The 10,201-nt window shown below is 32.3% G+C and overlaps 1 long non-coding RNA gene across 7 annotated transcripts; it reads right to left on the bottom strand.

Moving 5' to 3' along the window:
• Positions 1–1,149: 1,149 nt before the first annotated feature.
• On the bottom strand, positions 1,150–4,365 carry LOC131641425 (uncharacterized). 7 transcript variants are annotated; one of them, XR_009295531.1, is made up of 8 exons: positions 3,997–4,365; positions 3,204–3,419; positions 2,815–3,103; positions 2,293–2,385; positions 1,844–1,943; positions 1,656–1,764; positions 1,508–1,571; positions 1,150–1,419 (listed from the first exon to the last, which is right to left on the bottom strand). It is a non-coding gene; the product is annotated as an uncharacterized LOC131641425 (long non-coding RNA). The 7 variants fall into 7 exon arrangements; XR_009295532.1 differs by lacking the exon at positions 1,508–1,571 and having other exon boundaries at positions 2,815–2,952; positions 3,037–3,103; positions 3,997–4,364; XR_009295530.1 differs by lacking the exon at positions 1,508–1,571 and having other exon boundaries at positions 2,815–2,948; positions 3,037–3,103; positions 3,997–4,364.
• Between the last annotated feature and the right edge of the window lie 5,836 nt (positions 4,366–10,201).

The raw sequence follows: 10,201 nt of genomic DNA, 5'->3' as shown, positions 1-10,201 counted from the left end.
AATGACATGCAAAAAATAAAAAAAAATTTATGTAAATGCAATAAATAAAAAGTAACTAAGAAAATGTGTTATTTGCGCAATTGATATAATATTAATTATGACTTAAAACACTTTTAATTTAATTTCTTAAATAATTTTTTAATTGATATAATATTATATTTTTTTAGCTTATATTATTCATATTTTTTTAACAAAATTGTATTTTGCATTAAAAAATCTTATTGATCTAAATGTTTTTACGGGTACCAGACATTTTTTATACATTCAATTATTATTTTTTCACGGGTACCGGACATTTTTCTATATATTCAATTATTATTTTTTCACGGGTATCAGATATTTTTCTAACCATTTAATTATTATTTTTTTACGAGTACCGGACATTTTTCTATACATTAAATCATTATTTTTTTACGGGTCCAGGCATTTTTCTATACATTCAATTATTATTTTTTCACGGGTACCAGATAGTTTTCTAATCATTTAATTATTATTTTTTCACAAATACCGGATATTTTTCTATACATTCAATCATTATTTTTTCACGGGTACCAGACATTTTTCTATATATTCAATTATTATTTTTTCACGGGTACCATACATTTTTCTTATACATTCAATTATTATTTTTTTACGGGTACCAGACATTTTTCTATACATTCAATCATTATTTTCACAACAAGAGAAACTGCAATCAGCTAGGACGAAATTCGTAGCTAATTTGAAGTTAATCTCTATCAAATAGAATTAGTTGGAGATTAGTTGAGAATTAACTACTATATAGGCCGTAGCATGGATTGGGCGGCTAATTATCTAGTCCAAAAATCTCTAGCAAAGTTCAAACTAATAATTTAAACTTCCTAGCTAAACCACGCCTGAACTGTAGCAAAATATCAGTGCCGAAGTTAAATAAATCAAGCTAAATAAAATTATTTCAAAATTTTGTAACCACTGGTTTAAAGAAACAAAATTAATTTTAAAAAATTAAATAATATAATTTTTTTTTCATTTAAAATTATACTCCTAATTACTATAACCAGAATGAAAAAAAAAGTTTCATATTTTATATATCTTCATTTTGTATGACTAATCCACTAATAATTAAATTAACTTAAAAACAATTTATAATATCATTAACAATTAACAATATAGAAAAAAACAATTTTATAAATTGCAATTACTTTTATTATATTTAAGTTACACATATCAACCGAGAAAATTTTGGTTTTTATTTACAATTACTAATAATTGAAGACCATGACATTTTTTAGATTAAATCAGTGTACCACGTCACAAATGCTGAAAATGAACCATATAAAACAAATATATTCAGTATACTCTAGGTCTGGGTCTTGCTGTAATCAAAATATAGTTTTCACTCCGATTTTACGCAGCTTATCAACATCTTCAGGAGTCGGGCTGTTTAAGATAAAATTAAAAAGAAGTCAGAGGATCAAACCAAACTATATTCAACAGAAGTGGATCATAACGAAAGCAAAAAGAAAACCTGCAAGCATGACCCGACAATCAAGTCTGGTAGAATGAAGTTGTAGTTCATTCCTAATTCATGCCTATAAGTCCGAATTAATTATTACCGAATACAAATATTACAATTTTTTCTTAGCAAATGAAAACCAAAATATGATAAAACATACCAGCACCCATGGCTTCTGTCATGTTATTGTTGTATGTCTCAGATTTGACGACCTCCTCAACATCAGAGCTACTACTTTTCTCTGCACTTGGTATAGAACTAGAAGCAGCCTGCAGAAATTGGTGATTAGGTAATGAAAATTGTTGTATTATTGTTTCGTTAAGAAAAAAATGAAAATGTTGAAGTTACCTTAAGTGACATGGTTGGAGATTTAGGGATGAAGGATAGAGAAGAAGAGTGGTGGCGAGTATTAGGAGTAACAAGTGTGTGGAAGGGTAAAAGAGAGAATCTGAAAATGAAAATGAGAGAGTGAGTATAAGTAGTGAGCAGGAATAGACCAAGACCAGTGTCTCCATGCGTGAAATAAATAGGGTTTATAACGAGAATCTATTAAGGACAAGAAACACAACAATAAGGTACGATTGAAGGGTTTTATCAAGATAATTAAGCCCTTACACACGGATACTTGAATAAAATTTGAAAAAATAACTAAATATAAATAACATACTGAGCACTAAGGTATTATTGATCAATAGCAAAAATACCCAAATCAGAAATTTAATATAAACAATCTTTAACAAAATTGAGCTTAGTTTCAGATTATGGAGGAATAATAGAAAAGACTAAAGATTACGAACCGAAATTGACTCGGATGTAGACCGTCTCTATAACCCTGCAGATCCTTTCACCGTCTCGGTTCACTTTTAATGGACTCTCCATACGGTGTCGTTCTGTTGTTTTAGTAAACAAGAAACAGAGGCGTATGAGTATGAATCTCCTATAATGGTGTTGCCATGTGTTAGAATAATACTAATGATTAGTGATCCTATTGGAACCGTTGATTACTATTTTAATTAGATTTGGCACAGTTGTACGGTTTAGTGGCAGAGTAAGATGCAAAAAGGGTCTTATTATTACTTTTTTACTTGAATTGAAAACGACAGAGTTTAGGGGAGTTTTTGGTTGATAGTATTAATCAAGAGTAGAATTAGATTGTGTACTGTAAACAACAAGCATAACAATACATAACCACTAAAAACCAAGTAAACACTAACAAACCTGTATAATGTAAATGTATCTATGGGTTTTCTGCTACTTAGAAACACTACCTAAGTCACAACAATACAAAACCATTCAAATCCAAATAAACACTAACTAACCTGTATAATATCAATGTATCTCTGGCTTTTCTGCAATTTATAAACACTATCCAAGTCATTATTGTTAAGTTTTTCCAAATCATCTAGATCACCATCAACATCTTCATCCATGTCTGCCGCATCCACGTCATTATCTGCCTTAGATAAACCCACCCACATTGTTCATCAATTTAATCATGTATGCAAAATAAATTTCTTCAAAATTCAAAATTAAAAACTCACTGGAATTTCAGCCTCGTTATTGAGAGAGTTCATCGAGGTCGGCAAGAAAAGCGTTAGCAAAAGTACCCTGCAACCAAATACAACAAAAATCGAAAGCTTTAGTTTGTTGCGTTCAAAGAATTGGATTGAAAAATTGGGGTTAAGAGAAAATAGTAGGAAAACAATACCATAATAACACTAATTTTGTTGAAGATCTGAAGTGTATAGCTTTTGTAAAAAGTCTCCGAAGCACACTCTAATTCTACTAATCTCATCGTAAATCCAAACATACACTTGGATCCTGAAAACTAAGTTTTGTTTTCAATAAAAATTTGAAACTATTTGTTTCAACTTGTATCTTATTCAGCTTTTTATGTCACGTAAAACACTATTGCAATTTCCACCTGTATTGCAAATCATTGAAATCAAATTATTAATAATAACATTGTTTCTTTCACTATTATGATGTTTCAAATAAGAAGCACTGTATAAATAGTAGAAAATATATTACTAATACATATGTATGTCCTAAGATCATTTATAACATATCCTTATAGAAAAACAAAAATTTATTAAAATCATAAGATCAACAAGATCAAAATTATCAAATCAAATGATTAACATACGAGTTCATATATATCTTCAACAAAATTGAACAATATTATCGAATCAAACAGAATGAGTTAAACCATAAACAACACATTTTACAATAAAGGCACTGTCAAAAGAGTTAAACCATACACCAAACCAAAACAATCATAAATTCAGAGGCTTCTAAATCTAAATCAGAGGCTAGCATGATACCATAATCATAAGCAGTGTATAACCTGTGTTCAATAACCAAGTTCAATTCGTGTAAAACCTAAATAGAGAAATGAAAAACTATTGAAAAATCGCATGCAACCTCAACAGTGAAATTACAATAAATGTGTCCAATTGAACAATTTTGTTCAATTGAAAAGAGATTCAAATAACACATACCGTTTTCACAATTGAAACCTCTGTTAAGAACAAAATTCTTATCAGTCTATCCACGCTGAAGTAAACAAGAAGAAGATGAAGCTATGTTCTAGGGTTTGGAATTGGGACTGAAATAAGAGATCGCTCAATAATCGAAGACTAGGGGGAGAAGGAGGATGAAAGAACATAGATCCATCAAACACAAAGAGTAGATGAGGGATCGATTGGAGATTGAGGGGACTCGCGATTTCAATTGGAGATTGAGGAAGGCAATATCGACCGGAAATGGAGGAAACAGGACAATCGGACTTGGAAGACAACAAGGTCGATCGGAGTGGAGGAAGACGGTGGCGATCGGAGACGAACAGGTCGGTCGGAAACGGAGAATGAGATGAATATGCTGAGATACAATATCTGAGAGTGAACACCAAACAATAGATAGAAAATATATTTTTATATTAAATAATAATTAAATTTTATTTATGTATCAAAAACATAATTGATATTCATAAACTATTTCAATAAAAATTATATAACTTTTTTTATTCGAAAAGAAAAGTCATATAGTCTAATAAATTACTTGTTAAATAAAAAAAAAAGATAAATAGTATATTTAACAGTAAGTAGTTGGTTAATTATTTGTAATTTAAATATATGATTGTCTTTTAAATAGGAATTAGCTACAAAATTACTTTGTAGTAAAAATATGGTAGCTAATCCTACATTTTCTTGTAGTGTTTTTTCACGGGTATCAGACATTTTTCTCTACATTCAATTTTTTTATAGAAACTAGACATTTTTCTATTAAAGAATATACATCTAAAACTATTGCGCGTCCCGTGGCAGAACCCGTGCGAACGCACGGGTATGTTACTAGTTTGAAAGAAAGAGTGAACATATATTTTCCCTAATTTAAGTCATGACACTTGGCTGCAAGAATAATTCCCTCATATAACAACTTGTGCAAGAAGAAGAAAAAGCAAGTGATCTATCAAAACTTTGTCATCGATAATTCATGCTTATCCTTCAATTGAGTAAAGATTCCATTGATGTTATATGTGATATATGGACAAACAAGTGTATTAAAAACTTAAGAATATATTTTGAAATTAAAAAATTGAGTTTCCCAAAATATATTTTGAAACCAAAAATTTGTGTTACCTAGCGCTATTGTGATTTGTCTTTTATTTTTAATTCTTATATGTCATTGAAAACAGTCCTAGGCAAATATTAGGGTGTAAATGTTTTTTGCGGTTCACAATTATTTTCTATTTGAAACCATTTATTCTTTTTACAATCAAGTTTTAAAATTAAATATACAAATTGTTACATTGAAAACTTAAAACGAATCTTTAGATGTTGAAGAATAAGTAGTATATTGACTTAGATCATTGTGTAAGACTTTTTGGCTTCGTGGAAGATGTCTCTTGTGGGTAAAATGGATAAAATGACAGAAGTAAAACTTAGATCTAGAATTCCAAATCAATAAAGTTGAGATGTCTCTTGACTATTTAATACAACAATTTAGATTTCCAATTTTTTATATTAGTCACCATAAATACATGTTTAGTAGACCAGATCTAATATGGATTTAAACTTAAACATTAATCACTATAAACAAAAAATTTAGTCACATAAAACATAAGAATATAAAAAGTATATTAAATAACTAAAAGAGACAAGAGATAGAAAACGTGTACGCCGATATTTATATTGATTTGGTGCGTCGTGTACGCTTACACCTTATCCAATCTCCAATGATAAATTATCAAAAATTGTTATGTCTTCCACTAATATAAAGTTTATAAGTGTCTTTTGATACAATAGATAATTACAGACAAACTGAAAAATTTAAAGCGACAACTAAATAACACATATCTAAATTTCGATTCTTCTTCTCTTGTTCACAGCTCACTTGGCTGCAAATCCTTCAAGATCTTCTATTTTGAATCAAAACACCTTCTCAAATGCAAAACACTCGAAGATTTCATCTGCATAAATCTTCACCTGACCTACCAAAATTTCATTTCCAAGTCTTAAAAACTGTTGAAGAAACTAGAAAATCCAAAACCTTTTGGAGGAAAACTATATCAATATCCATAACTCACAATCACAATTCGATTCTTCAATATAAAAAAATCTTCACAAGAACCCTTAAACACCTAATGAATCACCTCACAACTACAACTCACACTCTTAGAGTTCAACAACACTCAACTATGGTGTTTTTTTTGGCAAATGAAGTTATTTTGACAAAATATCACTCAACACTTATTTACATTCAATAAATCAAAAATGGAAAAAAAAAATTCAAGTCTAATTTGAGAGAAATTTTTTGCATCGGTACTTGTCAAAAAGTACATGAGTGTGTGGTACCCCTAAGTTAATAAGAGTGTTTTGCATCGGCATTTGTAGTTTTTTTTTGTGTTTATGGCTTTCCCAAGGGAGCAAGAAACCCTGTTAGGTGGTGTTTTTAGCTATGGGAGAGAAAGCTCACGTGAGGTGAGAAGCTCTATGTTTATGTGTTGTGCTGAGTATGTTATGATATGCCCTTTTACCCTCGAGGAATAAAGTATTTATAGAGGCTCTTAGGCTTAGGGTTTTCTTGAAAATGATAACCATTCACTCAGTCTATGGTGGACCAGTGAATGTTTATTTCTTAGGGAGACATGGATATTCCTATTGACCCTGACTTCCCTCTAACTGAAGAACATATTTTCCCATGTTTCCTCTAACTAGGCGAGTAGGAACGTTTAGGGAGAGATAAAACTTAATGGATGGAGACATATGGGTATCGCCCCTCCTGGGGGGGCTACAATTCTCCCGCCATTACTAGTCTTTTCTAGAAATATAATACTACACAATCCCTCAAGCACAAAGTCTTTGGTAATGGGAGAAGTGGTTTGAACGATAGAGCGTTGGGGACATCCTGAGACCCTAAGTCTCTCAAACGCGATTATTTGTTAAACCTAACTGATAAGACTACAAGTCCTTCAGGATAGGCGTTGGGCCTTTAGGGTGGGAATTCTATCAAGCTCTCCTACAAGAATTTAAGTGAAGTCTATCAAGCTAGACTTTGCACGCATCCCTAGGGCGAGACTTTAAGCTGGATTCCTCCCTAGGAAACTTCAAGTCCCTCAAGCGAGGTATACATTGAGTCTGAGTGAAGAGACTTCAAGTCCTTAAGGCAAGGTGTTGATCCTCTCTGGAGGAACTTCTATCAAGCCCTCAGACAAGACTTTAAGTTAAGTCTCTTAGACTAGACTTTGGTTTCAGCCCTTGGGTGATACTTTAAGCTGGATCCTTCCCGAGGAAACTCCAAGCCCCTTAGGCGAGGTTATACATTGAGCCTAGCTGACGAGACTACAAGTCCATCAGGCACGACATTATCCATCTTGGGTGCGACTTCTATCAAGCTCTCAAATAAGATTTTAAGTTAAGTTTCTTAGGCTAGACTTCGACCGTGTCCCTTTGGAGAGACGTTAGACGGGATGGCCCCCGCATAGTATGGTTATGTTGCCTTTTCGGGAAAAAAGGATCTTCCTATGGAACTTCGGCGTAATCGTATAACCTAAAAGGCAGTAATGATCTTCTCATACAAGTCCAACATTTTCAGGAAGCCTTTTCAGGTGACGATGATCTTTTAATGGAAGTCCAACATTTTAGGTAGCCTTTTAAGGCAACAAGGACCTTTACATGGAAGTCCAACATTCTTATATAGCCTTTTAACGCAACAAGGATCTTTTCAGGGAAGTCCAACATTTTTAGATATCCTTTTATGATGGAAAGTATATTCTTATGGAATTCTAACATTTTTAGATAGTCTTTTAAGGTGAAAAGGATCTTCTCATGGAAGTCAACCACATATGATAATGTCTTCCCTGTTTATAAACATTCAAAGTTTCATATATAGGTGAATGACATGTGTAACACCCTTCTAACCCACAAAGAATATTTGCAATATAATACGACTAAACATAAAATAAAATCACCAACAAGGATGTCACATCGTCATGGAAACATCACAAACAATAGTCCTGCTTCATAACACGGGTTGCATCAACAATTCATTTCAAAAATTATATCTAATTCATCATCATAAATCAAAGCATATTATATCGCAGCGGAATCCACAACTTTAAACATCTTTAAAATAGTTCTCATAAAACATCAATTTAAACTTCATGGTTCACGAGTCATAACTCAAAACACCAACATCAAAATCCTTTGAAAGGTAATTCATCGAAATGAAATTCAAATTCAAAATAATCAAAGTGAACATGATAGTTCTAAAACATAACGACTCATCCCGATGTTACATATCAAAGCAAGACTCTCCGTAATCTAAACAAAGATAAAAGGACGCCATGAAGCTATCCTCAAACTTCAAAGGACTACTCCTGATTACCTGCACGTTACCCACGTGGAGGTAACATTCAAACAGAAATGGTGAGTATTTCATAATCATTATGTAAGACATAAGGAATAGATATAGTAGTTGTATACAAATAATTAACCATACATATATCAATACAACATATTCATCATATACGCATACTTATCCACACCTGCACATCATCATCTATTCACAACATCACCTTGTGATTCAATCACAATTATCAACTAGGCACACCACATCACAAATAATCAATATCATCAAGTCATACATCATCACAACAATGCAATGCAACAATAATGGACTCATGGGATCGATTCCCGCTTGGAATCGGAGCTCATCAACAAGTTGCACTCAATTTGCACAATGGGATTAAGGGCCATCACTAGAGCATAGGTCTTACTACATCACTGGACTTTCGTCCTACAAATATACTATGAATGCATGATGCTCAACGTCACAAAATCAATGAACACATCTAGTCAAAATGGAATCATCATTCATGTATTCAACAAAGTCATGTCATCATTTAAAAACACGACATCACAAGCATCTTGTTCAACAAAACACACATACATCAATTCATCAAGGTATAAATCAACACCATAACATCCACCAAAGTCAAGTATATAAACACAACAATTTACAAAGTCAAGTTGCATACAAAATTCCCTCTAAACCTACCCAAACGTGCATAGTAAATTCTCAAAAATTCTAACAAAATATAAGTTACCATATTCTGAAGTCAATTGTTAAAAATAATAATTTTCATTTTTCAGGGACCGCGCTAAGCACAACCTTACCATGCTAAGCGGGCTCCTCTCTCTAAACATGCCCTTTTTATTTCACAGAGCACGCTAAGCGGCCCTGTGATTCAGCAAAAAATTCCTGCGCGACTTGCATCATACAAGACCAAATCCTTTGCCCAAAAACTGATTTTAATCAATAATTTTCTGCGATTTAAGGCCTATTAACCTAGTTCTAACACGGTTTAATTATTTCAAACATCAAATTACAAATATTCATTATATCCCTAATCATCTTCATCAACATTAAACCTTCTAAATCGTGTTAATGGAGGATTTAACTCTATCTCATGGGATTAATCATCAATACAACCATCATCATATAACATATTATTCACACAATAGAACAAACAATCATTATGGATTCATCAATTTCATCAAGAACAACACAAACCCCAACATACAATTATCATTCCCATAAACCAAACATAATAATTAGGATAACTCCCCTTACCTTAGATTATTATCTTGATCGATTATCTTCCAAAATTCTACGGTCGTTCTTCTTCTCCTCTCTTGCCCTCGCTCTCCCTTTTTTTCTCGTTTTCTACAATTCTACGTCGAATGAATATTTCTCCTATTTTTTTCCTTTTTACCTAGTTAGCCTGAGGACCCTAATTATGAACTTCCTAATACGCCCTTACTAACTTCTCATCATAATATTACCTTCTTATTTTATTTTATTAATTAATAACAATGTTAATTAGAACTAACTTATATTATTATTCTAACTAACACCTTACTTCAACTACCCCACACACATCAACAAAATCATCACACGTCATATAATCACATAAAAACATCAAATAATAAATAAAATAATTATATCTAATTATCGGGTTGTTACAACTCTCCCTCACTTAAGGAATTTTCGCCCTAAAAAATTACCTGACGGAAACAACAACGGATAAGACTCTCTCATCTGGTCCTCCCGCTCCCACGTCAGACTTTCACCTGCTGGTCCTCCCCATAGCACCTTCACTAAGGAAATCTCTTTGCCTCACAATTGCTTCACTTCCATCCC

This window comes from Vicia villosa, unplaced genomic scaffold (assembly GCF_029867415.1).
Source record: "Vicia villosa cultivar HV-30 ecotype Madison, WI unplaced genomic scaffold, Vvil1.0 ctg.003731F_1_1, whole genome shotgun sequence".
Lineage (NCBI taxonomy): Eukaryota > Viridiplantae > Streptophyta > Magnoliopsida > Fabales > Fabaceae > Vicia > Vicia villosa.
Note: the sequence above shows the minus strand (reverse complement) of the source record. Positions and strands in the feature narration are given on the sequence as shown.